The sequence below is a fragment of the Macrobrachium nipponense genome, chromosome 1 (genome assembly GCF_015104395.2).
Source record: "Macrobrachium nipponense isolate FS-2020 chromosome 1, ASM1510439v2, whole genome shotgun sequence".
Lineage (NCBI taxonomy): Eukaryota > Metazoa > Arthropoda > Malacostraca > Decapoda > Palaemonidae > Macrobrachium > Macrobrachium nipponense.
The window spans coordinates 46,208,013-46,220,512 of record NC_087200.1 but is presented as its reverse complement, the minus strand read 5'-3'; the positions used below and the strand labels follow the sequence as shown (position 1 = coordinate 46,220,512).

The window sequence follows — 12,500 nt, the reverse complement described above, 5'->3', positions numbered from 1 at the left end:
CTGTAATATCTAGCAGGAAAACGGAACATTCCAAAATAAAATGTTTTCATTCAGTACAAAAAACAATACCAAAATACATAAACACCAAGACATAATACGATGACATACACACATGTACAAGAATATAAATATGAATCTTATACATACATACATACACACACACACACACACACACACACACACACACATATATATATATATATATATATATATATATATATATATATATATATATCATACATACAGATATGGTAACAAATTGAACTGAAGGAAGAATAATTAACCTCACATTAGTACTTCAGCTCAGTCTGTCTGTGTGTCTGTGTGTTTGCGACTTCCAATCAATTGTTAAAAATATCAGAGGATTTTTTTTTAATATCTAAATAAATTACGTATTTTCCACCGACTACATCTCTTACCTTTTGCTCAGCATCACCTCGGGCGTTCTGTTTCATGGAAAATGAAACAAAAACAGACAAGAAGAAACGAGGAATGGAAATAAAAATACTTTTCAAAATGACAATATTATCCAGGTCAAAATGAAAGTTTGTCATTTTTATTAGATATGCCTAGATTTCACAGAACTCAGTTATTGCTTCTATTTCTAGTAAGTGGTTTTATTTTCATTTTATTTTATAAAACATGATTAAAACTCTGTAATACAAAAAAATAGTGAAAGTGCAGTCTCTTGTAGTCTCAAACCTGTGTGTGTGTGTGAGTGTATAAGCCATTAGGCAAAACCTAAAGTCTATATACTGTAATAAGAATAACAAAATGATAAAAGCATTGCAATTTCAAGAACCTTCGATATTCAAATTAATACTGAAGATTAACTCTTAATGGATGAGTTATTCACTCGCGAATAACTGATTTTAGTCGCCACTAAAATATTAACATTTAAAATCTATATTTGATTTGAGAAAAAATGCGAATTGTTAGGCAAGCTAAACCCCTAATATAATTAGGCCAAGCCGACGGGTAAAATAAAAATTTTAAAAATGTATCTTTTTATTAGGTCTAATGATATAAACTTTGTAATTCATTTTGGCATTATTTTCTATTGAGTGAATTAAACAAAAAAAGGTTTCAGTTGTTACTGAAATACAGATTACAGTATTATCGAAATTCACGCGAGTGATGTGGCTATACAAACCGTAATTATAGAAAAACTGATATTAATTTAAAAAAGAAAAATTTCAAATTAATAATCGCCAAAAAATAGGATTGCACATCCAATTCTAATATCTCTCTCTCTCTCTCTCTCTCTCTCTCTCTCTCTCTTTATTATATATATATATATATATATATATATATATATATGTGTATGTGTGTGTGTGTCTGTGTGTCTGTCTGTGTGTGTGTGTGTGCGTGTGTATGTGTGTGTGTGTGTGTGTATGATCACATCACCTTGATTCATATATACGCATTTAAGCTACGAATTCGCTCTACCTCAGAATCAAAATATTTTCATATATGTTAACTGAAGGGGAGTTTTTACTTGATAATAATCTGGATATTAAGCCTACCTTGACTATGTTTTTCCTTTGTAAGATCAGTTGTGCCTGAGTAAAGGGTCGAACTAGACCGAAAGTGCTTGGCTATTTCGCTTTTCATTTTTTTTCCTTCTTGGCAAAAACCTTTATTTATACATAGCATCACGTTTTATATACTTCGTGATCAAGTTATTCATCATGAGGGCCACGTTGACTTTTGCTATCCTGTTCCCACTGCTGAGCTGCTTCGTCACCTCTTTCTCCAAGTCCTTACTGGCGGCGCACTTTACCAGAATTCGCCTGAAATTCCTGAAAAAATGCCTGGCGGAACAAGTGTTAACCAAATCACTGCTACCACGCCGCATAAGAAGATACGATCAACATCCTTTCAACGAATTTTCTTCAATGATGTTAAAACGTCATATTGCTGCCGCGAAAATGGAGGAAAGGGAGAAATTTAAAGAACTGGAAAAAGCCCGACGTAATTTCAACTACTCGATTCCCGCTGATTGGAAACACGCATTAAGGCAAGAAATATATGGAAAACTTCATAGAACTACAGACACTTTGATTAGAAAACTGGACAGAAAATTAAACAACCTTATCAACGACAGTGATTGGACCAATAATGCTAGAAGTGATTGTGTGGTGAATTTATCAAGAAAACAAATAAGTGATAATGCAGTGCGTGTATTAGGCTTTGGGTTGTCTTTCTTCATATGGAACAAACCCTCAGCTTTATCAGTAGCGACATCTCAATATAAGTTTGAAAAATACTGTGACCTACCACAAAATCATCTAGACATTATCAAAGGCATGACATATAGTGCTACGCATGCCTATCATGAAAATAACTTCCCCGCTCGCTACAGAAAAAAAGTTTAAAAGAATTGAAGAATGATAATAGCTTACACACTACTAAGGCTGATAAATCCAATAGTTTAGTAGTTCTGGACAAAACTGACTACATATCACGCATGCATACTTTACTAGAAGACGAAATAACTTACAAAAAAACTCGCAAAAAATCCGTTGGACCAAGTAATAAAAAACTTTAATATCAATATCAAACAAATTCTTAAAGATAAAAAAGAACTTTTGTGTAAGTTAACTGTAAAGCGTCCCTCATTACCTTATTTATATGGCCTAGTCAAAACTCATAAGGAAAACAAACCTATGCACCCAATTATTAGTACTGTAGGATCAATTGCTTATAAACTATCTAAATATCTTAGTAAATTGTTATCCCCGCTACTAGGAACTGTATCTAATTCACAAATCCGGAATTCTCTTGATCTTGTGGAAAAATTAAATAACATTGTACTAAACCCTAGCGATATCTTTGTCAGTTTTGATGTATGTTCCTTGTTTACAAAAGTCCCTATTGACTCTGTGCTAGAATATTTAAGTAATGAACTTGTACTGCATGAATTGCTTATGTCCGTTATTCACATAATTTCATTGATTCAGTTATGTATTTGTGATTGCAGATTTATTTTTAATGGAGAATATTACCAACAAATATTTGGTATGGCCATGGGTAACCCTTTATCACCTCTCCTTTCAAACTTATATATGGAATTTTTTGAAAGACAACACCTCCCGAATATCACACTTGTCCCCTTAAAATGGTACAGATATGTAGATGACATCTTAGTAGTCATACATGTTGGTATCGATGCAAATGGTTTATTGTCTAAATTGAATAATTTAGTGGCATCCATAAAATTCACTGTTGAAATTGAAAATAACAATGTCATCCCTTTCCTAGATGTATTAATACATAGAGAATCTTTCCAATGAAAATTCAGTATTTATAGAAAACCCACAAATAATTTAACATATGTATATTTTTATTCTGGCCACCATCTTAATATTAAAATTTCCATTTTTTTCTTCTATGTTCCTACGTGCTTTGCATATCACGAGTCCACAATATCTTGACCAAGAAATAGAATACATAAAAAAGATAGGAAACGATCTCTGCTACCCACCTCATTTAATTTATTTATGTTATCAAAAAGCTCACAAAAAGTTTTATAGTGTTGCTATTAATGAAAAAGAAATGCCTAAAAATGTACTTAGCTTACCTTACTTTCGTGGATTTGAAACCATAAAATCAATATATAAATCGTTTAATGTTAATGTAGTGTTCTCTTATAACAATACCATTAAAGATATGCTAATTAAGAATAGTCCCGTAACAAATAACATCATTTACAAAATTCATTGTAAGGATTGCCCATCGTTTTACGTTGGTGTCAAGTAAAAATTTGTGTATGTATTAAACAGCATTTACATTCAGTTAGAACAGCCCAGATTTTAAATGCACTGTTTATCCATCTGAGTGAAAAATCTCATTGTATTAATTGGGGTGATACCTCTGTAATTGCTAGAACTAATGATTATGTTTCAAGAAATTTACTGGAATCAGCAATTATACAAATCACTAATAAAAACAACCTAAATCTTAGTCCGGGAATGTACCATTTGGACCCGTATATTTGTAAAATGTTTATGAAGGACCTTAAAATTAATGAGCTACTAATAAATTAGTCCCACATGTATATAGTTATAATCTCTCTCTCTCTCTCTCTCTCTCTCTCTCTCTCTCTCTCTCTCTCTCTCTCTCTCTCTCTTGCTCGGTATTCTCTCTCCCTCTCTCTTGCTCGATATATTTATATATATTTTTTCTCGTCTTTTCATTAATAATTTTTTTGGGAACATTTTTGTAAATTTCATGCTATTAAGTTGTATATGCCTCTTTTTTTTTCAAAATGTATTGTTTTCTGGATGAATCGTCTGTTTGACCGCGTGTGTATCCTCCAAGGTGTGGCTGCCCTCAGGCGTTTCTGAAACACTGGAGTAGCTGGTGGCTTATACCTTGATAATATTATAATAATATTAATATATATATATAATATATAATATAATTAAATTTAACCGATACTATATATTATATAATATATATATACATATATATATATATATATATTATACATATATATATAATATATATATAATATATATATATATAAACTATATATATATATATATATATTATATATATATATATAATATATATATATATATATATATTATCTATATATATATATATCTATAGATATCTTTTTTTTATTTTATCTATTCTAATATTAGTATATTATATTTTATAATATACCACATGAATATAAATATACTGGTAATTTAATGTTTACCAGATACATATGTAATTGTAATAGCCATCTTTATTTATGCATTTATCACGTTCCAAACTTTCGTGATTCAAATATACATATATGTATATGTATTTGTGTGCATGTATGCGTGTGTGTAAGTAAATATAATGGAACAATAAAGTAATTAATTCTCAGCGAAGGTGAAACGATTGAGAACAATGATTAGAACGGTTTCACATCGTTCAACTCTGTGCTTGTAAGAGTCTTTCTGAATGTTTTCAGAATACGTTGTAATGTGTTTCGTAACCAGTCGAGTCGACTATGACGAGATGCAAAGTAGTATCTCTTTCTTATCCCGATTCCACTTTTGGAAGTTCTGGAAACACTATCATAAATTCAGATTCTTTCCGAAGAACCACAAAGGATTCAACCGGTTGCCTTTTCCATCGAGATTCTTTTCAGAGGAGGCAGCTGAAATGTGCTCTTGTAGGATATATCATCCTTTTGCATTTTTGGGGATATCGCAGGAACCCGCGGTTCCACCGGCCAAAAAAGGAATGTCGTGGAACGAGGAGCCTCCTTTTGGCAAACAGAGGTATTCGTGTCTGAAAACTCTCGGAGTGTTTCTCCCAATGACACTGTTTTTTTTTTCAAGATGTACACATATATATACATACATGCGCACGCACACGACATATATATATATATATATATATATATATATATATATATATATATATATATATATATATATATATATATATATATATTACATGCGAAAGATACAGAGAGAGAGAGAGAGTGTGTGTGTATTAAATTTTAAACCTATATTTTGACGATTATGTTTTCATTTTGGAAACAAAAATAAGTACATCTATAACAATGATATGCACAAACACATCACTGGGAAGAACGTCGATAAAAAAAATCATTTGTATGTCAGTAAAAATTGAAATCTAATTTTGCTTATTTCACTCATTAGAAACTGATGTCAAAATTAATTACAAAGATCATATCATCAGGCCTAATAAAAAGATATCTCTTTTTTTTCTCTCTCCCGGATTGCTTTAATTAAATAGGTCTTAAGCTTGCCTAACAATTCTCATTTTCTAGAGATCACTAAAAACTATAAAATATTAACATCATATTACAAAACGAAATAAATGATTCCCTATTGAAAAACTCTTCCATTAAGATTTAAGCATCAGGAATAATTTAAGTATCAAAGATTCTTTAAATTGTAATGTTTTTATCATTTTGTTGATCTACATAGTACATTTATGCTGCCAGGTTTTGGAGAGAGAGAGAGAGAGAGAGAGAGAGAGAGAGAGAGAGAGAGAGATTTGATCCGACAAGAAACAGGAGTTTTCTAGATATAGGCATATGACTCCAGAATTCTAATCGCGTTTATTCTTTAAATATTAGCTTAATTCGTAAACACAAATAAAAGTAAAAAAAATTACTGAAAATGAATAGAAATAACTGAGCTATAGGAAATCAGACATTCAACAGTAATGTTAAAACTTTCACTTTGACCTGGATACAGTTCAGATTTTGCAAGACACTTCCATGTTTCCCTTCCTCTTTTTTTGTTTTTCTTTTTGTCTCATTTTTTATAAATCAGAACGCCCCTGGTGATCAAGAGCAAAGGGAAAGGGACATAGTCGAGGAAAAACAAGTTTTATTTAGCTAATGAAAGGAAACATTTTTATGATCTTTTTTACGGTCGGTTGAAAATCACAAACAGACAGACACACATACAGAAAGAGCTGAGGTGTTAAGTCTCTGAATTGATTGTGTCAAATTCATTGATCTTCTTTCAGTTTCGGCTGGTATTACATCAGTCCACAAAAGGAACACTGAAAATCAAAGTCAACAAAACCAATTCTTTCTTTAAATAAAACTGACAAGTATTGCAGTAGAATTCATGAGGCAGTTGTATAAAAATCTTCACATATAAGTTACTTGTTCTTCTAAAAATGTTCGGACATATTTTAATCCAAATTTCATTCTATTAAATCAATTAATAAATGAGTCAAAAGAGGATTTTTCCTCTATAGCAGAGGATTGGTTTCACAGAAAAAGAAGAGAAACGATACTACTGTATATTCCGTACACTTCAACTGCAAAACAAGCATAGCTCTAGCGCAATGAAATAAAAAGAATGTGAAAAAAGTCAAAACACACCCCTAAATTGAAGGTTTATCAGCAGCTCAAGGTGACGAACTCTGAACATTCCGTACCACTATCTCACACATTCTCTCTGGGTTTCCCGGATATTAATGCCGTTTCATTCCAACATTTCTGCAACGCTGTCTGTCATTCAATTCCAAGATGTCCCTCTTCTCCATCCTGTCATGAGTCTCGGATCCCAACCCATTTCCTACTACGTCATCTCTTCCAGTATAGTATATCTCGATAGCAGACGCTACGAATATTTCGCCATCTCTTCGTTACTTTATGCATAGCTTTTCGCCAGAATTTCTTTGACTATTTTATTCGTCATCGTATCACCTCCCTTTATTCATCATATAGGGTGCAGATACCTCATGTTATCAGCTTCCACTATTTTTACCATTCAAATTCTTCATGAATAATCACTGGCATAAAACAGACAGGAAGTTAAGGCCAATTAAGTTTGCATATAATCTTGAATTTTAGATCTTTCATGGACCTTCAGCAACCTTTCAATTAATTTCAGAGGATCTGCAACCCCCAAATTTTATATAATTCCGAACTTGTTTGTTAAATTTGATCATACAGGTCGATGAATTCTGTTTTCATCATCCACAATAACATTTCCAGCCACCTCTTCCTCTATAACAATCGCCATCGTAACCGTATTATTATTCACACATATATATATATATAAATATATATATATATATATATATATATATATATATATATATATATATATATATATATATAATATATATTATATATAATATATATATATATATATATATATATATATATATATATATATATAATATATATGTATATACATGAATCATATGAAATAATGCAATTTTTGGGGTATGTATTCTACCCCTTTATGTATAATGTAAGACCGAATAATTAGAGACCCAGCATTGAATTCGAATTTAAGCCTAGAGTTACGACTAAAACTAACCTCTAAACCTCAATTTGATCATGTAGATAATTTCTTTCTGTATTTGAAGCGGAAGGTTAAGACAATGATTCAAACGTCATTAAAGTGTAAAAGGTTTTCGCAATGAATTCTTAAGCCCAATTCAGTGTAAAGTTTGTGGCAAATAATGGTCCAAATAGATAGTTACTAATTTTCAAGGGTCATTGTTTATAAATCCTTGGACGCACATTCACACACAAGCACAACTCGAGGGAGTAATTAAAAGACTTCTTTTATAGTTTTTTATTTATATTTTAAAATCCTCCTAAAGATTATGCGAAATGTAAATTATTATATATTGAAATCTAGCACAGTCCCTTCCACTGTAATTCATACATTGTTAATCGAAGTTGCTGTAATGTTCGATGGATTTAGAGTACAATGCTAAAATGCATTGAATTACTCTATAAAGAAGAAAACTAACAAAATACTTGAAGAAATTGTACGTAAGCTCAGGAGGAAAATTGGCAACAAGCAAAAATAATTAAATTTTACATAATGGTCCATTATGCGGAAACACAGGAGAGAACATTTTCTTTCATAATAAATTCGACTAGATGTTCATTTAGTAATTCAGATGAATGGCGGAAAAAGTAATTGTATAATGATAATAATAATAATAATAATAATAATAATAATAATAATAATAATAATAATAATAATAATAATAATAATAATAATAACTCTCTCTAATGTTCGTTCGTTATACAGGAATTCTCATTATTATTCGATATAATTATATTAATTCTGCTGAACTAAATAAAGATAATATCCATAATTAAGGATGCTATTAAGAAATGCATAGAACGAATAAAAAGAAATGATTAAAATATGATTAACATTACGAAATACAAAACGTAGCAAAATTTATTGTTAGATATTCAATGCCCGTATGTAAAATAAAGAAACCGAAGTCCACTCATATATATATTATCATAAATAAATCTTGGCTCTATCTCTCTCTCTCTCTCTCTCTCTCTCTCTCTCCCTCTCTCTCTTTCTCTCTCTCTCTCTCTCTCTCTATCACCATTACGTCGAGCATAGGAGGACAATCCATATATTAAGATTAATAGTTGTAATAAATTTCATATTTCATGCAGATCCTTGCGTGCTTCAGTGCGGGGTGGGACAACACTTTGTCCTTATATATGTGTATATATATATATATATATATATATATATATATATATATATATATATATATATATATATATATATATATATATATATATCTTAAAAATATTCAAATGTACAGTATAAGAATCGCTGAGGATTTTCTTAAAATTAGAAAGATTGTGTTATTCAGTTCTAATAGCTAATCATTCTTGATTCCTAAAAAAAGAGTGAAAGAAAATCCTTCAATATACAAGCAGGTTTTTCCTTGACATGTTTGCAAAATCGGTTGACATGATAATCAAATTTCCTTTCTTACTCCAAGTGAAAGATAAAAGACACACTTAGCAATAAGTTGAATTATGGAAGACGTACGACTATGAACCTGTAGGAAAGTCAGGGAAATCATGGAAAATTGTGACATATGAAGACCTCGATCCAAATGGAATATATGAAGAAAATATAACTCACTACAGGTAAAAGTTGATTTATATAAGTCCATGACGGTGATGAATCCTTTAACAAAAGGAATTTGAGAGAAAGGGGTTCACCAAGTTACTAATAAATTTCAAGTTTATTGAAATCGAATCTCGTTCAACGAATCCAGAAAATATTGCCAATCCTATGTGGTCATCACATGATTCTCCTTAAACAGTTGGCGTTTGAAAGGACGTGGGTTTATATACATATTCTGTCCTGTGTCACAATTTATATTTGATTAAATTATTGCAAATAGCATTAGAATTTCGAGTATTTTTTTATTTAGGTCATTAGTGACCTCTGAAGCAATAGCAAATGGACACTAAATTCAAAGTGTTTTATTAACTTGGTAATGGTACCAAGATATAGAATTCTTAATTTAACTTATTGCTGAGTGTGTCTTTTATCTTTTGCTTGGAGTACGAAAGGAAATTTGATTACATGTCAACCGATTTTTCAAACATGTCGAGGAAAAACCTGCTTGTAAACTGAATGTTTTTTTTTTTTTTCACTTTTTATCGGAATCAAGAATGATTATCTATTAGAACTGAATAATAAATTTTTTCTAATTTTAAGAAAATCCTCAGAGATTCTTACATCGTATATTTGAAAATTTTCAAGATTTAATATTATCCTCAATACGGGTTGACTAAAGAGAAAAAAAAAACAAGTCGATGTTCCAATACAACTATACAAAAAGCCTAACAGAAATCCTCGAGGCAACCTGCTGAGTCCTTGTATATAGGTATACATACTCTACATACATACATACAGACATACACCAGTAGTGGCGTATAATAAACAAATCACGCGTGCGTTTACGTGATAGTCACACAAACAGAAACACATATATATGAGGTTTTAGTCTTCCTTTTTCACGAAGATAGATATATGAGGTTATAGTCCACAAGGCAAAAGAAAAGCTGAAATTCCTTTGAGCTCAACAGTTTCGGCCAGGTTGTAAATAGTTTTAAATTACAAGATTCTACCTGTAACTGACTCTCTTGTATTTCAACGACCAATGTTTAACTAACTGCTTATTTCTATTTCTCTATTTCTTATATTTGGCTTTGAGCGTACTCTAAATTTTGTGCGTTAGTTAATAAACAACTCTCAATAAAGGTCAGTGGAGACGAAATTGTTGAGCTAAAAGGAATTTCAGTTTTTCTTTTCCCCTGTGGACTATAACCACATATATATTACATGTATACACACACAAATACACACACACGCACGCACACACGCCCACTCATATATATATATATATATATATATATATATATATATATATATATATATATATATATATATATATATATATATATGTGTGTGTGTGTGTGTGTGTGTGTGTGTGTATGTGTATGTATATATATAGATATGTTTGTGTGGTTATGAAATATAAAAACATCGTATCGTGCCTCTCAGTTATATACAAAAGGATCCATGGTATCTTTTGTAGACAGAAAACACATTTCGTCTTTTTAATCAAGAATACTACATAATTTTATTTACTTATACATCAGTCTTTTCACTAAATATTTTTGTCTCAATGGCCAGTTTTTACCTTTATCGAAACACCAATATTTCACAAATGCGTATTCCAATCTTTCAAATTTAATCTAATGTCATGTATTCAACAATTACTTTTTATTGTTTTCATTACCGCTAAATCTGCTTTCATTGCTACATTTTCATTTATATTTGCTGATTTTTACTGCTTTGTTTTGTTTATATTCCTGTGTTCTAAAACGCCTGCCTCAATGAGCGTTTTTGTTAACATTCTACTTGTCACGAAATTCAAGATCCGTGGTTTAAGTATTCCACAATAACATCTTACTCTTATCATAGTTATTTATGCCATCGTATGATAAGTATTACTTTCAGAGAATATAAGAAAAACAAAAGGTGAAAATCACAAGTACATGCCAGTGTAACTTCTCTCCCATACGGCATTCTCCCTTCATTCAAATGGAGTTTGAGGATTTTCTTCCTCGGTGCACCTAATAAAAAGTTTACCTGTGGGCTTATTTGTAGCGTAGCTCTTTTCTGCTTCACTGAATTGTCTCGTACATTCTCAAAAACTCATTTCTTTTATCCAGTTCTAGTGAACTTAGAGGTTGTTTGAAGTTGACCTTAGCTTGATTGAAGTTCCTTTGAAAAGTGAAAAGAGATGAAGTTTCCAGTTCGTGAACTTTGCTTGATATAATCACGTTTCATTGCACATCACTGACAAAATAGATGGATTTTAGCTCATCACTGGGCTCTCCATTAACATGTTCCTACAAATGACTACTCTTGTGTTTTTATTTTCAGAGTTTATTGTGTAGTTGATTCTTCAGTGCTCACACAAGGGTACCTTTACTCTTCAGTAAAACATTTCATAAAGACATGCCGCCAACTTATCGCAAACATGTTGAGTACAAGTCAACTATTTACAAGTTGGCCTAACCAGTGTTTAATACAATTAACCAGAATTTAACTAAGCATCGCTCTCGGTCTATGGCTGTTCGTTTGTTTTTAACCTGTTTATGATATATATGCAATAAGCTGCGGATATATTTCATATGACTACCCGGAATCAGCCAGATCTGTCTTGTCCAAATACGGTCGTTCGCTTGTTTTTAATCTGTTTATGATATGTATACGATAAGCTGCCAACATGTTTATGGCATGCTGCATTGGGACGTCTCTCAGTTGGATTTGTGAAAAGAAATTTGTGCTAGAGGCATCAGTACATCAGGTTTTCAGTGCAATGAAGGATCCTGAGATATTTAATTCAGTGAACAAAAAGAGAATGCTTGTGCCTTGTTTTGGTGTATGAACTATACAGATCAGAGGCTTAAACACAAAAAATAAGGGTTATATTGAAAAGAGACATGATTATAAACCTTGAACTGGTAAGAATCAAATTGAATTATTTTTTACCTAAGGAAATGCTACCCGCTCGGTTTTTGTTTTTTATTTATTTATTTGCTAGTGAGTTATTCTTGTGGTTTGTCACAAAGAAACGCAATTAATTAATGGAATTTGACGAAATATAATGTAATTATTTGCTAAATGACCTTACTTTGAAAGTTAACT

General features: G+C 31.1%; 1 protein-coding gene across 3 annotated transcripts in view; it reads left to right on the top strand.

The window, feature by feature from the left end:
- LOC135219297 (uncharacterized) overlaps positions 1 to 12,500 on the top strand; it is a 349,477-nt gene that overhangs the window by 158,339 nt on the left and 178,638 nt on the right. The gene's annotated exons all lie outside the window — the stretch shown is intronic.